The following is a 14,418-nucleotide window of genomic DNA, read 5'->3' as shown; positions in this document are numbered from 1 at the left end:
GTTCAGGGTAAATCATGACTCTGGCTCCCCTGCAACCCTGTATTGGGTAATGCAGTTAGAAAATGGATGGATTAAAACCTTCATAGAATTCTTTCCTTTTAACACTAATTTTACTACTGGAAACCACTGTAATTTTGAATCATATCCATTCACCTATCAACTATTTTACCACAATATTACAGTACATTTTACCTTTTGTATATCCTCCTGAAACAGTGCTGCTGCGCATTCCATTGCAAAAAACACTACATCCATTCTGTTACCAGAAAGTCTCATTAAAACACTAAAGAAAACATACTCATTAAGTGCAATTTGAGACTTTACATCTCATTTAATATGGAGACTGTAGACTGACACTGACTCAATACATCCAGTGAAAGTGGTTCAAGCTTTTAGAGATAACCTGTAAAATCTCACTGTCAGTCTCTGAGTCTGCAGATTGACCAAGACGCACAGTCTTTGGGGTGGGAATTCTTTCTTCTTGGCTTATTTGCTGACAAGGGAGAGTTGACACATTCAAGAACACCATCCACAATTCAGAGGCAAGGTTATTAGATCTGCAGCAGGTGATTAGGGGACACTTCTCTTCCATCTCCTCTTTTCATCGTACAGGGAGATGGCTGGGAGCAGCACTCTGATAATGGACACTCCCACCCACACCACTATATTCTCCGCCATGTCATTCACTTCTTCTATTGTTATCTGTTTTAAAGCAACAGCATAAATGTAGGTTAACCACGGAGGACTAACATTGTCTTTTATTGCTTTTAACAGGGTGTCAGCTGAGCATTAGACAGGATTCATCCATTCTCCCAGCAAACAGCGATAGGCTGATTTCTTTTTAAGGTCTTATTTTTCCCCGACTTCTCCTTGGAATACGTCATATTCTATTCTCATTTTTTCTACAGCCTACAGCCTATTCTGGACTATTCTTTTGTTTGCTTTCCCTTCTTACCTCTCTCCCTCCTATTCCTTCTCTTCCCAAAACCAAAGCATCGTGCATTTTAATACACTGTATTACAATTAAAACAAAAGATGAAAGGTTCGTATAAAATAGCTACACATTTTTTCTTTCTGGTACTAAATCTGTGTTTTGAAAATCATACTGCTTGGGGCACATTGCATTCTCTTCTTCTGAAGAGATACCAAGGGTTTTGAGTCCCAGCTGGGTTTCTTCACAAGTCTTTTTCATAGGAACCCAATTCCAACAAATTACATACAGTAATTTCTAATTTTCTCGGACAATGCAATAGATGCTATTAATGGAATACAAGTACATTTTAAAAGACAACCTTAGATAATGTGACAATCAGTGCACTTTTCAGTCCTTCAGATATCCCTTGTGATGCCTCCGGGGGAACGTTTATGCAAATGAGAGAAGTACTCACACCACACTTTTCTTTCCTGAGTTTCGTGGCGTTTCTTCCTCCAACTATCTTCAAAATCCAGTCCATAATCCGCTCTCTTAATCCTGTTCCGATCCGAGTTCCAAAAGTCTGTAATAAAGCCAATCCGCGATGTATCCTTATCCAATATCTGCAATCCAAAAACCATAAACCTTTTCTCATTTCAGTAGTCCATTATTCCTTAGTCCAATCTTTAACATAAACCTCTTTCTTCTCTCTTCCTCCAAACCGCATTCACCTTATCGACTTCCACCCTGTTCACTGCCTCCGGGGAACTTATATTTCGGTTCCTGATGCGGCTCAGCTGTGTCTCATTGTTTCTCAGGGTAGACCCTTTCCATATACGGGTCAGCTGATTCTTTTTGGCAGCCATTTTGCTCAGGTCCATATCTAGTATTTTAACTAGGTCATTCTGAAAATACCTGTTATGAATGACCCTTCCCCTGGTCATCTTACACCCTTTACTTGGCTGACCTGTAATGTGGGTGTTATATTCTATGATTTTCTCCTTGTTTTATTTATTACCTTGTCCAGTAGGTGGCAGAATTAGTACAGTAAGGGACTAGGCTTAAGGAGCAATATTTTTTTTTCCAAGCTGACATCTTCCTCTAAAATATGTTTTTTATTCGGTAGTGGTATGAAAAACACAACCTGAAAATATAGAAATGAAAATGAAAAGTCAAGCTTGTGCAACCAGGTGATGTGCAGCTGGGCACGGGAATCGGGAACAGCGCCTCGTGCGGGCTGGTAGACCCTCGCTTCCAGCCTGCTGTCCGCCTGACTTTCTCTCCCATGGTTCTTTCTAATTTGTTAGGTAAGATCTGATCTGAAGTAATAAGGCTTTTTTAAAAGGTCTGTAAATTTATGTTTACTGATGTCATAGTTTCGGTTTAAGGTTTACTCGTTTATATTTGTTTTAAGAGTATCAAAAGTGTATTCGGGCTCTGCGGGTTATCAGAGACGAAATTGAACTTCGTTAGCTAACTGTGTTAAGTCGCTAGATAAAAACTGTCTGTGTGTTGTGAGTTAATTTCTTAGTGAGTTGAGTTGTTATGTCGTGTCGCGTTTAAATGGTGTTATAGTAAACAGGGGAAAACAACATGTACGAGGGTAGGAGTCAGACTGTTGCTACCAGCCTGCTGTAAACCTGACTTGTACGTATTTCTGGAAACGCTCCCTTATTTTCTTCTATTTTTTAGAAAATAAACTTTAAAAAAGGGAGCCGTGTATGAGTTCCTCTTGCGCACGCCGGTGAGTGCACAAGATCAACAGTAAAGCTGCCAGAACTGAGAGGGACCCGCTAGAGGTCACCACAGCCAGGCAGAATAGGGACTGTGACGTAAACTTGAGTAGTGCGTTATGGGAGTTGTAGTTCATAAAGCCAACGCTATGTCCGTGAGCAACTATAGCCAGTTCTAAAACCCGGCTCCCCTTAAGTAAGGATTACACTTGCATTCCAGGCTTTTTCTAAACAAAATCAATATTTTAGGAAATGTTGGAAAATGCTGGAAAAGGAAAAGATGGTTGAAAAGTATGGAAGCCCGTTTCCGCCAGGGAGTAAAAAAATGCACTATGGTATCTCAGAATTGCGACTTTATATCTCACATTTGCGACAGCGGCGAGGGCACAAGCCCTAGAACCCAAATCTGTTACAATAACAAAAGGACAGACAATGAAATATGGGCTATTTCGAAGTCGCAAATGTGAGATACTAAGCCTCAATTCTGAGATACCATAGCGTGTTTTTTTTACTCCCTGGCGGAAACGGGCTTCCATACTTTTCAACCATCTTTTCCTTTTCCAACATTTCCTAAAATATTGTTTTTTTGTGTTTGATTGAAACAGTTCTTACATAAAAATAACACCATTTTTAAAAATCATTTAGAATAATATTTTAATAAACACGAAGGTGCATTCATCATTTATCATCATGCAGAAAGTTATCTTTTTAGAAATAAAATTGGTGAACGTGTTTGGGGGTCATTTAATTTGATTCCAGACGTGTGCACCTTATGTAGGGGGTTTGCGTGTTCTCCCTGCTTTCACATAATCTTTCTTTGGGTGATTCCCTTCAACTTCCATCTTCAACACATGCTTGTTCAGTTCACTGGAATGTCTATATCGCCCTGTGTGTTTGTGTATGTACCCTACAAGAGGACAAGTATACTACTAATGCCGAGTTACACCTCTGGGATTCTGGAATAGACTCCTGGTCAGCTAAACCCTTAAACAGGAATAAGTAGCCTTCTGATAAAGGGTGGATAAAAGACAATTAATCAAATAGAACTTAATTTCACAACCTGTTGTTCACCAGACTGCAGAATAAACACAAGCAGGACTAAGTTCCCAACAGACAGTCAAGTAATGAAAGAGACTACTGGAAATGAATCAGATGCCAGTTCTTCAAAGATAAAAAATTATAGAAACGGAGTTCTCGTATCCTGCAGGTGATCAGACCAGCAATGGGATTGTCAGCAGGACTAGGCTAAAAACAAGCATGTGCTCATTTCATACATTCAGGGTATTAAAATATTATTATTATTATTATTATTATTATTATTAACTTACACTTATATAGCGCTTTTCTGGACACTCCATTCAAAGCGCTTTAAGGTAATGGGGACTCCCCTCCACCACCACCAATGTGCAGCATTCACCTGGATGATGCGACGGCAGCCATAGTGCACCAGAACAATCACCACACATCAGCTGTCAGTGGGGAGGAGAGCAGAGTAATGAAGCCAATTCATAGATGGGGATTATTAGGAGGCCATGATTGGTAAGGGCCAATGGGGAATTTGGCCAGGATGCCGGGGTTACACCCCTACTCTTTTCGCCCTGGGATTTTTAATGACCACAGACTGTCAGGACCTCGGTTTTACATCTCATCCGAAGGACGGTGCCTGTTTACAGTATAGTGTCCCCGTCACTATACTGGGGCATTAGGATCCACATGGACCACAGGGTAAGCACCCTCTGCTGGTCCCACTAACACCTCTTCCAGCAGCAACCTTAGTTTTCCCCAGGAGGTCTCCCATCCAGGTACTGACCAGGCTCTGCCAGTTGTGAGTTGCAGAGTGATATGGCTGCTGGCATTTGCTCTACGGAAATACCACATTCACAAATTCCTCTGCTGCTGTCTGACATTTTGACCTTGCCTTGTGGATTAAGCTTTCTTTTCTGTTGTTGTTTATGAAGGCACCAGGCAGGAGCTCCGAAAACAGAGGAGATATGCAGTGGTGAAATACAGCGTATGAAAGGTCTGCAGTACAGCAGACAGGCTGAGGTATGAGAATACAGTTTGATTTATTTTGACCCAGGGCTGCTCCTGGTCATCACCTGGATGGGAGGTCTTTAATAGCTGGTTTCCTTCTGCATCTTAAACTGATTAGAGACATTTATATCCACTCTGGCAAGTGACTTTGTGACACCTCTGTAAATACAGCATGATTGGGGAGCAAGCAAAAGATAACAGGATCTCTAGCATAACTGTTTTAAAAGATGTTGTCTTTCTGACAAATAATTAAGCATTTATGTTGCAAAATGCGAATTAAAAAAATTCTCTCACCTTATACTGTATACGCCTCTTCCAGCCGAACAGATTTCTGCAGAGTGGATACCCTTAGTGAATCATGTTACTGTATCGTCACACTTGGACTTTAGACACTTTTCATACGCTTTTATGAATCTTACAATTGTCATGGAAATATTAATTTTCAAGGAAGCCACAAGAGAGAGTTCTCACCTGAGTAAGGTCTTTATTTCAATATTGCAATATTGGGAGCCCTGTTGCCACTCTGCAAAGTGCATCAAAGACTCAATTTGTTACAAGCAGTACAGGGTTTAATAAGATGTTGCGCTGTAAGAGAAAGCTCAGCACTTTGTCCCTTCTAACACTTCCCCTTTCCCTAAGACAAAACAGATTATATCTTAAAACTTAAGAAGAAGCACCACTAGATTTGTTTTTCAAAATTTATCAGTTACTTTCAGCTAATCTAATGACCCAGACAGCATATATTGTTTTGGTACACTGTCTTCTAAAGTAACCTAAACAAGGCGTACTTTGTTGATGCACTGTTTTCTAAAATTCTGCCCGTACCTCAGCGGTTACATCCTTGAAATGTATTTTCTAAAAGCACCAATATATATTTTTTGCAAAGCTCTCTACATTTTAAGAATCAATTTACTTATTAGATTTCCATTTCACATTCCACTCTATAGCTTAACTCACTTTTAAAACACATAGTTTATTCACCCCTTTCATTGATTTATCAGCTTTCAAATCATCAGCATTATCAATATATAGTATTTAGCCTCATCGGTTTTCTACATCAGCTTAATCATGTTTCTTGTTTTTTTTTCACATTCTCACTGTACATTGCTGTATGGTATGTTATTTTCCCAGTTATTTTTACTTTTGGCTTCCCAGACCACATTCAGCTGCTGAATGCTCCTACTGTAATATGCTGAAAAATGCCCAAAGGCCTCAATTGCTAGATTGTAAAAAGGGGAGAGATTCAGCTCCACATGATCTAACAGAATCCTAAATATTTAATGTACCACCTATAAGCAGGTGACATATATAAATATAAATGTCTAGTAGCGTAGCTGTTTTGTGCTTAACACAATCTAGCTTTCTGTTGTTTGTCATCTGCTTTGCCTTTTCACTGACGGCTCTACAGATATGGAAAATCAGAGAGAGAGCTTTACAGATGAGGATAGAGGAAGATGCCCGGAGGGAGGTGCGACAGGCCCAGCTGAAGAATCAGACCAGACCTAGAAGGCACAAAAAGGTACTGGAGTAATGAATGTTTGGATTCATCCTCTTAAGGTGAACTTTTCTTCATGCAAATTCCGGACCTGACACTGACCTTGCAGCTATATTTTGTTGTATTTCCAAGATGACCACCTATAGGTTTAAATTAATAACCTAAACTAATACTTTTTGGATCCTCGGTGACCACAATGAGCAAGGTATGTTGGCACCTCTTATACTGTGTGTCTACTCTAGGGTGGTTATGCCAAGATATGCTACAGAGGTGCCAAAGCACCATATTCTGGTAGTGTTTGGTGCCTCCAATTCATGGTTATAGCACTGCATCTCCAAAGCCCATGGTTTATCTCCAGCCTTGGGCACCTCCCTGTGTGGCATTTATTCTGCGTGTTGTGGGTTTTAATTCCAAGTAACATCCCAGAGACATGCTGCTTTGCATAATTGGCTGTTCTAAAGTATCCCTCAGGGGTATCTCCCCAAGAGGATCCAAGAGGGTGGTTGATGATCTCTCCTCTTCATTACCTAAGCATTAGAGGAGAGACATTGCTGCTTCAATCTCTTATACCCAGCCTGCAAGGTTCTGAACTACACACAGAGTCTTTCATCCAAGTAATGTCGGACCCAGCCTTTCTTCTGAGCTCTGACCAGACTCCAGGAGTCTCCTGTAGTTTTTACTTGAGCTGGAATTTCAGTGGTGCCCAACAGCTTCTGTCTGATACTAAATTAATATGTGACCTTATGGACGGGAAGTTTTCTACGAGCAACATGTTGGGTTGAAAGCTAGTTCATTTGTCATTAAATACTAGAGTAATGGAAAAACGTGCTTTTTAATACAAGATGTTCAACAATGAGATGGACCTTTTCATCTTTTGTTGAGAGGCTTTCCTTTTTCTTTAAAGAATAGCCACTTGTGAAAGGTTTTCTGTCATTCTCAGGCATTTGAATTCTATAAAAGGAAGGTTGCTCTCCAGCAGCAAAAGCTAAATGAGAGTTTACAGGAAAGGAAGGATTTTGAAAGAGAAATGCAAGACAGAATAAAAAGGCAATATTTTAATGAGATTCTTCAGTCTGGAAAACAGGGTAAGCTTCTAGATCCAATAATTTGCAGTGGTACAACTGAGATTTAGTTCACAATTTAATGTGTTTTAGTTTGTTGGCTAGAAGGAATGATGCAGGTTGACAACATCTTCAGGTTTACTACTGATTACAGAATTGTAGAATTTGTTTAATAAACACCTACAATTACAAAATTCCAAAGCTTTTCAATCATATGTCTGTATGAAAAGAATAATATGTATGTACTGAGATCAAAACTTTTTAAAGGGAAACACGCAATAAGTTGCAGGCATCAGAAAATAATACATTAAGAAGGAATCCTTCATTATCTTCAGATTGTTTAATTTCCAGCCACAATATGTAAAGACATTATATTCAATATTTCTGTAATCCACATTTTGCATGTTGTTATAAAAACATCTACAGCATCTATTGATCTAAACTATCTGAAAGGACAGTTCAACTAAAAGGATGTTTTCTCTGTGGCATAGCTTCTACTGAGATCATTAGCACGGAGGAAAGAGATGTTACCGTTGCTAATGAGAAGAGTTCTAAAATCACCAAAGGTCAGTATTTTCATTTGTTTCTAGAAAAAATAAAGGTTTTGAAAAACGTTATGTTTTGACAAATTTTCCAATGCAGCTGCAGAGAAATTCAGTGGGTGCTGATTTTGGGTGAAAGATATTGTGAAAGACAATGGAACATATAATCCAAAAAATCAGTTTAGTTCAATTCAGTTTTATTTGTATAGCTTATTCAGATAAAAACATGTCAATGATTAATGCACAAGTGTTGGGTTTTGAAAGCTTGGTAACATCTACTGTTAAGGTTGAGGAAGGTTCCAATTAAGTCTGGGGATCTCTGGGCAGCCATTGTGCCACAGTCTGGTGCAGTAAAATTGTTGTGAGCTAAGGTGTGAAAATGATTTAAATTATATGGGTAAACAGATAAATAAATCCTAATCAGCATCCTAATTTTATCTATGAATAAATACATGTTTTCTGCCTATTTTGGATGTTAATTGGATTGATCACTTTTTTATGCATGCCATGAGAATTCTAATGCGGCAATAATTCTTTTCTCTTGGGTCAGTTCATATTTCACCTGACTCCACTGAAGAGGTGACTACCGATTCCAACTGGTTTCATGAAGTCCCTCTGATCAGTCAGCTGTCTGATGGGTAAGTCCTACATGCTGCAGTTGTGGTATGTTAAGCATCAGTGCGTACATAAAGTTTTTATTTTAATCATTTTAGTATGGTGATGTGTAAATGTTTAAAGAGGAACTGTTTTCTATTTTGAGCTCACTTCCCCAGCTGCGTTCGTTAAATTGCTTTTTCTCTCTTTGCAAATGCATGAATCAGTCTGTTAACAGTACAGTACATGTGCACATTTTCGTGTTAGCTCATGTGCATTTTTCCAAATCCTAGATATAGTTTACCATAGACTGGCTTTGTTGTAATGACTAGAACATTGACTTTGAATATTGAAATTGACAATGACTAGAGCAGCAGTCAAAATACACTAACTGAACCTTCGCAAAAATAAACTGTTGTACTGTACTTATGTATAACTCTGATCATACTGCATTACAACAATAATATATTAGTCATATTAAAACACATTTCTATCATAATAACTAACAATATGTTGTGGCACCGGTATAAAATGTGAAGTTTTGCTGAAGTATTGACAATGGGAGAAATGTCTGGTCATGTTAGAATGGATGTTATGTTTCAATCAACAACCACCAGAGGGCAGTAACAACTAAGTAACACTAAGTCATCAAATGCATTGGAAACGCATTTTGGGCTTTGTCCTGAATGATGCAGCAGCAACATACAGTTGTATGGAAAAGTTTGGGATCCTCTGGTCAAACTGCGTGTTTCACAGAATCTTTAAATTCTCTAAGGTCTAATCTCTATGAAGTTAACAGAGTACAAACATAAACATGACATATTTCTGCACATTTCAATATAGAATTATTATTTATTTTCTGAATTTAACTGTATTTTTTATGTGTCAATTATGAAGTACCCAGTATGAAACTGGTTAGATACATTGCGCCTGACCAAGTAGTTGTTGTTGAAAACACAATGATGTTAACTACCAGTGATCTTTCTTCACATAGGAACATGATTGTACCATACTTGCTAAAGTGTTATGGAACAGTTGCAGTTTGAAGTTAAAGATTTATAATTTCCAATGTCCTATTTTGTTGTGGTGATTTTTATTTTATAAGTCTCTCATATTAAAGTTAAAAACCTAAGCAAGTTTTAGACATCCAGTAGGTAAATTGAAAAAGTACGAACATAATCATTGAAGTAGAAAAACACTTATATATATATATCATTGATGGAAAATATATATATATCTGTATTCAACACTACAGTGTTGTTTCAGGCACATTGTGTAATATGTCGGGTGTTTTAACATTTCTTAAGCAGCTCCAACAATTACAGCTACGCATCAAAGGACAGGACTTCAGACAGGACCAACCGGTCAACTCATGCTACATATCAAAGGGCAAGACGAATACACATGAAGCTATGAAACAAAACAACTTCCTGAGATCATACTGTATATAAGAGCTGGGAAACCCTTGCGGTTCGTCTGTCCTGCGGGGCAGACCCAACGCGCGTTGATGTTATTATTGAGCTCAATAAAACAACTGAATCCACAAAGACTGTGTCCTGCTCCTTGGATGTAGGATTTCCCACAACATCATGGTTAGGAGGCCATCTTTTTTACACAGGAATGTGCTTTAAAATAGATTAATTGTTCTACCACTAGAAAAGATGCCTATATATTGTTAATTAGTCACCATTGTTTAATATTGCAAAATCTAGTTAGTATTTTGGCCATGTAGTAACAATGTCACACTAATTAATTTTTATCATAATGTTGTTTAGTGAAAGGAAGGTGATTGAGAAGAGTTTATATGGACAGGTAAGGTACACTGCTATCTGTGGAGAAGAACTACCTTCTTCAGAGTCCTGATGCCCTGCAGAATGAGAGAGATGAGGCAAAAGTGACTAAGAAAAGAACAAATGGCAGTAGCCCCCCATCTTTCAAATTAAAGTCTCACTCCTCGGAATCAAGTGTGGGAATGAAAAGAGCAAACAGTGATATTGCTTTTGGGATCTCTAAAGCCAAAATCATTGAAATTGCTGAGCAGATAGTCTCTCAGATCGTTGAAAAAACAAAGCGGGATTTCACCCCTGCGGGTAACAATTTACATGAGAGTAACTCAAAAGAGTCATTATTGCTCCCAGAAGCTGCAGAAATCTCCATTTTGGAAAAAAGAAGTCCAAAATCTCAGATTCCCAACAATAGGGTCACTGTTATTGCCAAGGACATTGTAAATTCTGTTTTTGAAAATGTTTTGTTTGCACTGAATTGTATTGAAACAAATAAATATCTGCAAGAATCCAATAAAAATGTTGCTGCTGACTTCCGGTTAGAATGCGGATGGGAAAGGCAGCATAAATACGGATCTCCCAGCAACTTTGTAATAAAGCCCTGAAAAAGTGTTTTTTTTTCTACATTACGTTTGAAAAAATAATAACTATGGCTGAATGGGCTGTCAGGAGAAGCAAGAGAAAACTAACGACCGTGGAAAATGTCGAAATTGCAACTTCGGACCATAGTCGAAGTAGCTCAACGGACTCTGAACAAGATGGCGCAGACGCCAGTCTTCAGAAAATATTATACGAACTTAGAGACTTCAGACGGGATAATAAAGAGCAGCTTATGGATATTAAACAGGAGCTGAGCAAGGTTAATAAGAGACTGGATAAAGCAGAGGGACGGATCGAAGAAGTGGAAACAAGGGTCTTAACAACAGAAACTGCGATAAAGAAACTCTTGCAACGACAAATTACTTTAGAAACTAAATTAACAGACCACCAAGGAAGATCGCGCAGAGAAAACATTTGGATTTACGGAATCCCCGAAGAATCGGAGGGTCGCTGCATGGTCACCTTCCTTGAAAATCTGCTAGGGGGGAACTTGATTTACCGAAGGACGTGGACCTGGGAATTGAAAGGCCGCATAGAGCGTTAGCGCCGAGACCTAAAGGCCCTGACGCCAAACCGCGCTCCATTGTCGCCACGTTTTTAAGCTACAAGATAAAAGAGTTAGTGTTGCGTAAAGCTTGGCAAAAGAAAGAACTCTTCCACAATAACAAACACTTTTAGGGTGATAATGATTACCCCCCGACAGTACTAAAAAAACGTATGGAATATTCTGAAGTAAAAAAGGAGCTGAAATCGCCGAAAATTAAATTTCAGACTCCATTTCCAGTGAGGTTGCGGGTGTTTTACGAAGACGGCACCTGCCTATACCATTCAGCAGCATCAAGCGACTGTTTACTTGGCAGAAGGCTGGAAGACGGGGTGGTCCTGGAAAAGACCATTCCTCAAAACAGCAATATCAGGAGAAATTACAGAGTTTCAGGAGAAGACCCCCCTCGCAAGATTGAAGAAATTTGATAGTGAGTTGGTCGTGATTTAATAGTTAAGGGTTTTTAAAAAAAAATAAGTTTCCTGCCATGTTTTAAGAGAATTTGTACATGTCGGGACAAATACTTGGTGATTACGACCAGAGTGACTTTTTATTTTTCTGGTTACACTCCTTTTTTTTTTCTCTTTATCATATAAGTTCGGATTTGCCACCGCCCCCTACTTAAGGGCCCTCCTCCAGAGGAGAAGGAGGATTTCCCTAACGGAGAGAAGCCCACATAGGGTTCGTTTGACAAGAACCGCACAGTTGGAAGAAAGTACTCTGAAAGAGACGGAGATGGATACAGTTTTGTTTAAGATTGTTTGGTTAATGTCTTTGTTTATTGTGTTTTTTGATTGTGGTGCATTATTAGAAAAAAATTATAGGAAGAGGATGTTTAACAATATGAAACATATGTTGTATGGGAGAGATTTTGAAAGTTTTACCATTTACATAAAGTATGTCCAAGCAAGACCTTACAATAGTTCCATTTAATGTTAATGGAGTGCTTAACCCTCTTAAGAGGAGTAAGATTTTGTCTAAAATGAAGAAAGGGGCTCATATTGCTTTTTTACAAGAAACACATTTGAGTGTATTGGAACATGAGAAATTAAGGAGAATGGGTTTCTCAAAAATCTATTTCTCCTCATATAAATCTGGCCATAGGAGAGGAGTGGCTATACTGATATCTCAAAAGGTTCAATTTGAGTTGCTTACAGAAGTTAAAGATAAGGAGGGGAGATATGTATTAGTATTGGGAAAAATTGAAGGGGAATTACTAACATTACTTAATGTATATGCTCCACCTGGTAGTGATTTTAATTTTTATTAAAAAATGGTCGATTTGATGGTTAATGCACAAGGGGTACTGATTTGTGGGGATGATTGGAATGTGCGTCTTAACCCCAGGCTTGATTCTACAAATATATCTTCTCAGAGAGATTAGTCACTGTATAAAAAGATTAATGTACTGATGGGGGAAATGGGAATAATACATCTTTGGAGAGATTTCTATCCAAGTGGGTGGGATTACACTCACTATTCCTTCCCTCATTTGGAATATTCAAGGATTGATTATTTTTTTATACACAAGAGAGATAGACATAGGATCCAAGATTGTGATATTGGCAGAAGTAATTTTTCAGACCATGCTCCTATGTCATTGTCCATACGATTAAGTAATCGGGAAAATACAACATGGAGGATGAACTCAAGTCTGTTGAACAATCCACAATGTAAAGAACAGATAAAACAAGAAATAAAACGATTTTTGGAGGAGAATGATAATGGGGAAGTGAGACCAGAGATGATATGGGATACATTAAAGGCAGTTATAAGGGGGAAAATGATTGCTCTGAGTAGTCATAAGAAGAAGGTAAAGCAACTACAATTATATCATCTGACTATAAAGTTAAAAGAGTTGGAGAAAAAACATCAAGAAAAACAGGATTCACAAATCATGAAAGAAATAAAGAAGCTTAGAAACAAAATAGATGTCTTACATACACAGGAAATTGAAAAAATATATATTTACTTGACAAAAATATTATGAATCAGGGTCAAAATCACTAAAGCTGTTGGCAAGAAAATTAAAAAAACAACAGACCGATAATACAATATATAAAATAAGGGACCAGAACTGTAATGGTGTATTATATAAATGGGAAGAAATTCAAAACACTTTAACACATTTTTACAGAAAATTATATACACAACCCCATTCAGAAAGTGAAGAAAAGATGGATACTTTTCTGGAATCTCTCAGTTTACCAACTCTTACGGAAGATCCAAATAATATATTAAAAACGACTATAACACGAGAAGAACTGAATTCAGTGATTACGAGCCTCAGAGCTAATAAATCACCTGGAACTCATGGTTTTAATTCAGAATGGTATAAAACCTTCCGAGCTGAATTGATATCAAATCTTCTTTCTGCTTGTAATTTGGTATTTATTGATGGGAAAATGCCCCCATCATGGAGAGAGGCTATCATCTCAGTTATCCCTAAGGAGGGGAAAGATAGATTGGATTGTGGATCGTTCAGACCAATCTCACTCCTTAATGTGGATTATAAAATGTATACAGCAATACTGGCTAAAAGAATTGAAAAGATTCTCCCTCATTTGATATACTATGATCAAACAGGGTTTATTCAAAATAGACAAACCCATGATAACATTCGACACACATTGCATATCATGAACCATATTCAGCAACATAATTTAGAAGCTTCTTTGATGAGCCTAGATGCTGAGAAAGCTTTTGACTCTGTTAGTTGGAAATACCTTTATAGGGTTTTAGGTAGGTTTGGGTTTTGTGAAAATATTATTAAAGGTATTCAAACTTTATATGATAGCCAACAGCACGAATTAAAATAAATGGTTATTTATCCGATAGAATAACTTTAGAAAGAGGGACTAGACAAGGCTGCCCTTTATCTCCATTGCTTTTTGCTCTATATATAGAGCCACAAGCCCAGTGGATACGACAAAATAACAAAATAAAAGGTATTTCTATACAAGGTAATGAGCAAAAGATAGCACCGTAGGCAGATGACGTTTTATTATATCTGGAAGATCCCACTAGTTCATTTCTAGAAGTAATGAAACTCTTAGATAGCTTTGGCTTGCTGGCAGGCTATAAGTTAAATGTTCAAAAAACACAAATTCTAACTTTT

General features: G+C 37.9%; 1 protein-coding gene across 2 annotated transcripts in view; it reads left to right on the top strand.

Moving 5' to 3' along the window:
• Positions 1-14,418, top strand: part of LOC138241228 (acyl-CoA-binding domain-containing protein 6-like) — a 250,466-nt gene that overhangs the window by 71,278 nt on the left and 164,770 nt on the right. The window contains exon 4 of one of the 2 annotated variants that reach the window (XR_011190415.1): positions 4,605-4,692. The exons of the other annotated variant lie outside the window; for it this stretch is intronic. The gene's annotated coding sequence lies outside the window, so the exon portion shown is untranslated. The remainder of the gene's footprint in view (positions 1-4,604; positions 4,693-14,418) is intronic. 2 annotated transcript variants of the gene reach the window in all.

This window comes from Lepisosteus oculatus, chromosome 9 (genome assembly GCF_040954835.1).
Source record: "Lepisosteus oculatus isolate fLepOcu1 chromosome 9, fLepOcu1.hap2, whole genome shotgun sequence".
In the NCBI taxonomy this organism is placed as follows: Eukaryota; Metazoa; Chordata; class Actinopteri; order Semionotiformes; family Lepisosteidae; genus Lepisosteus; species Lepisosteus oculatus.
The sequence above is the reverse complement of the archived record's forward strand: the minus strand, read 5'-3'. Positions and strand labels throughout refer to the sequence as shown.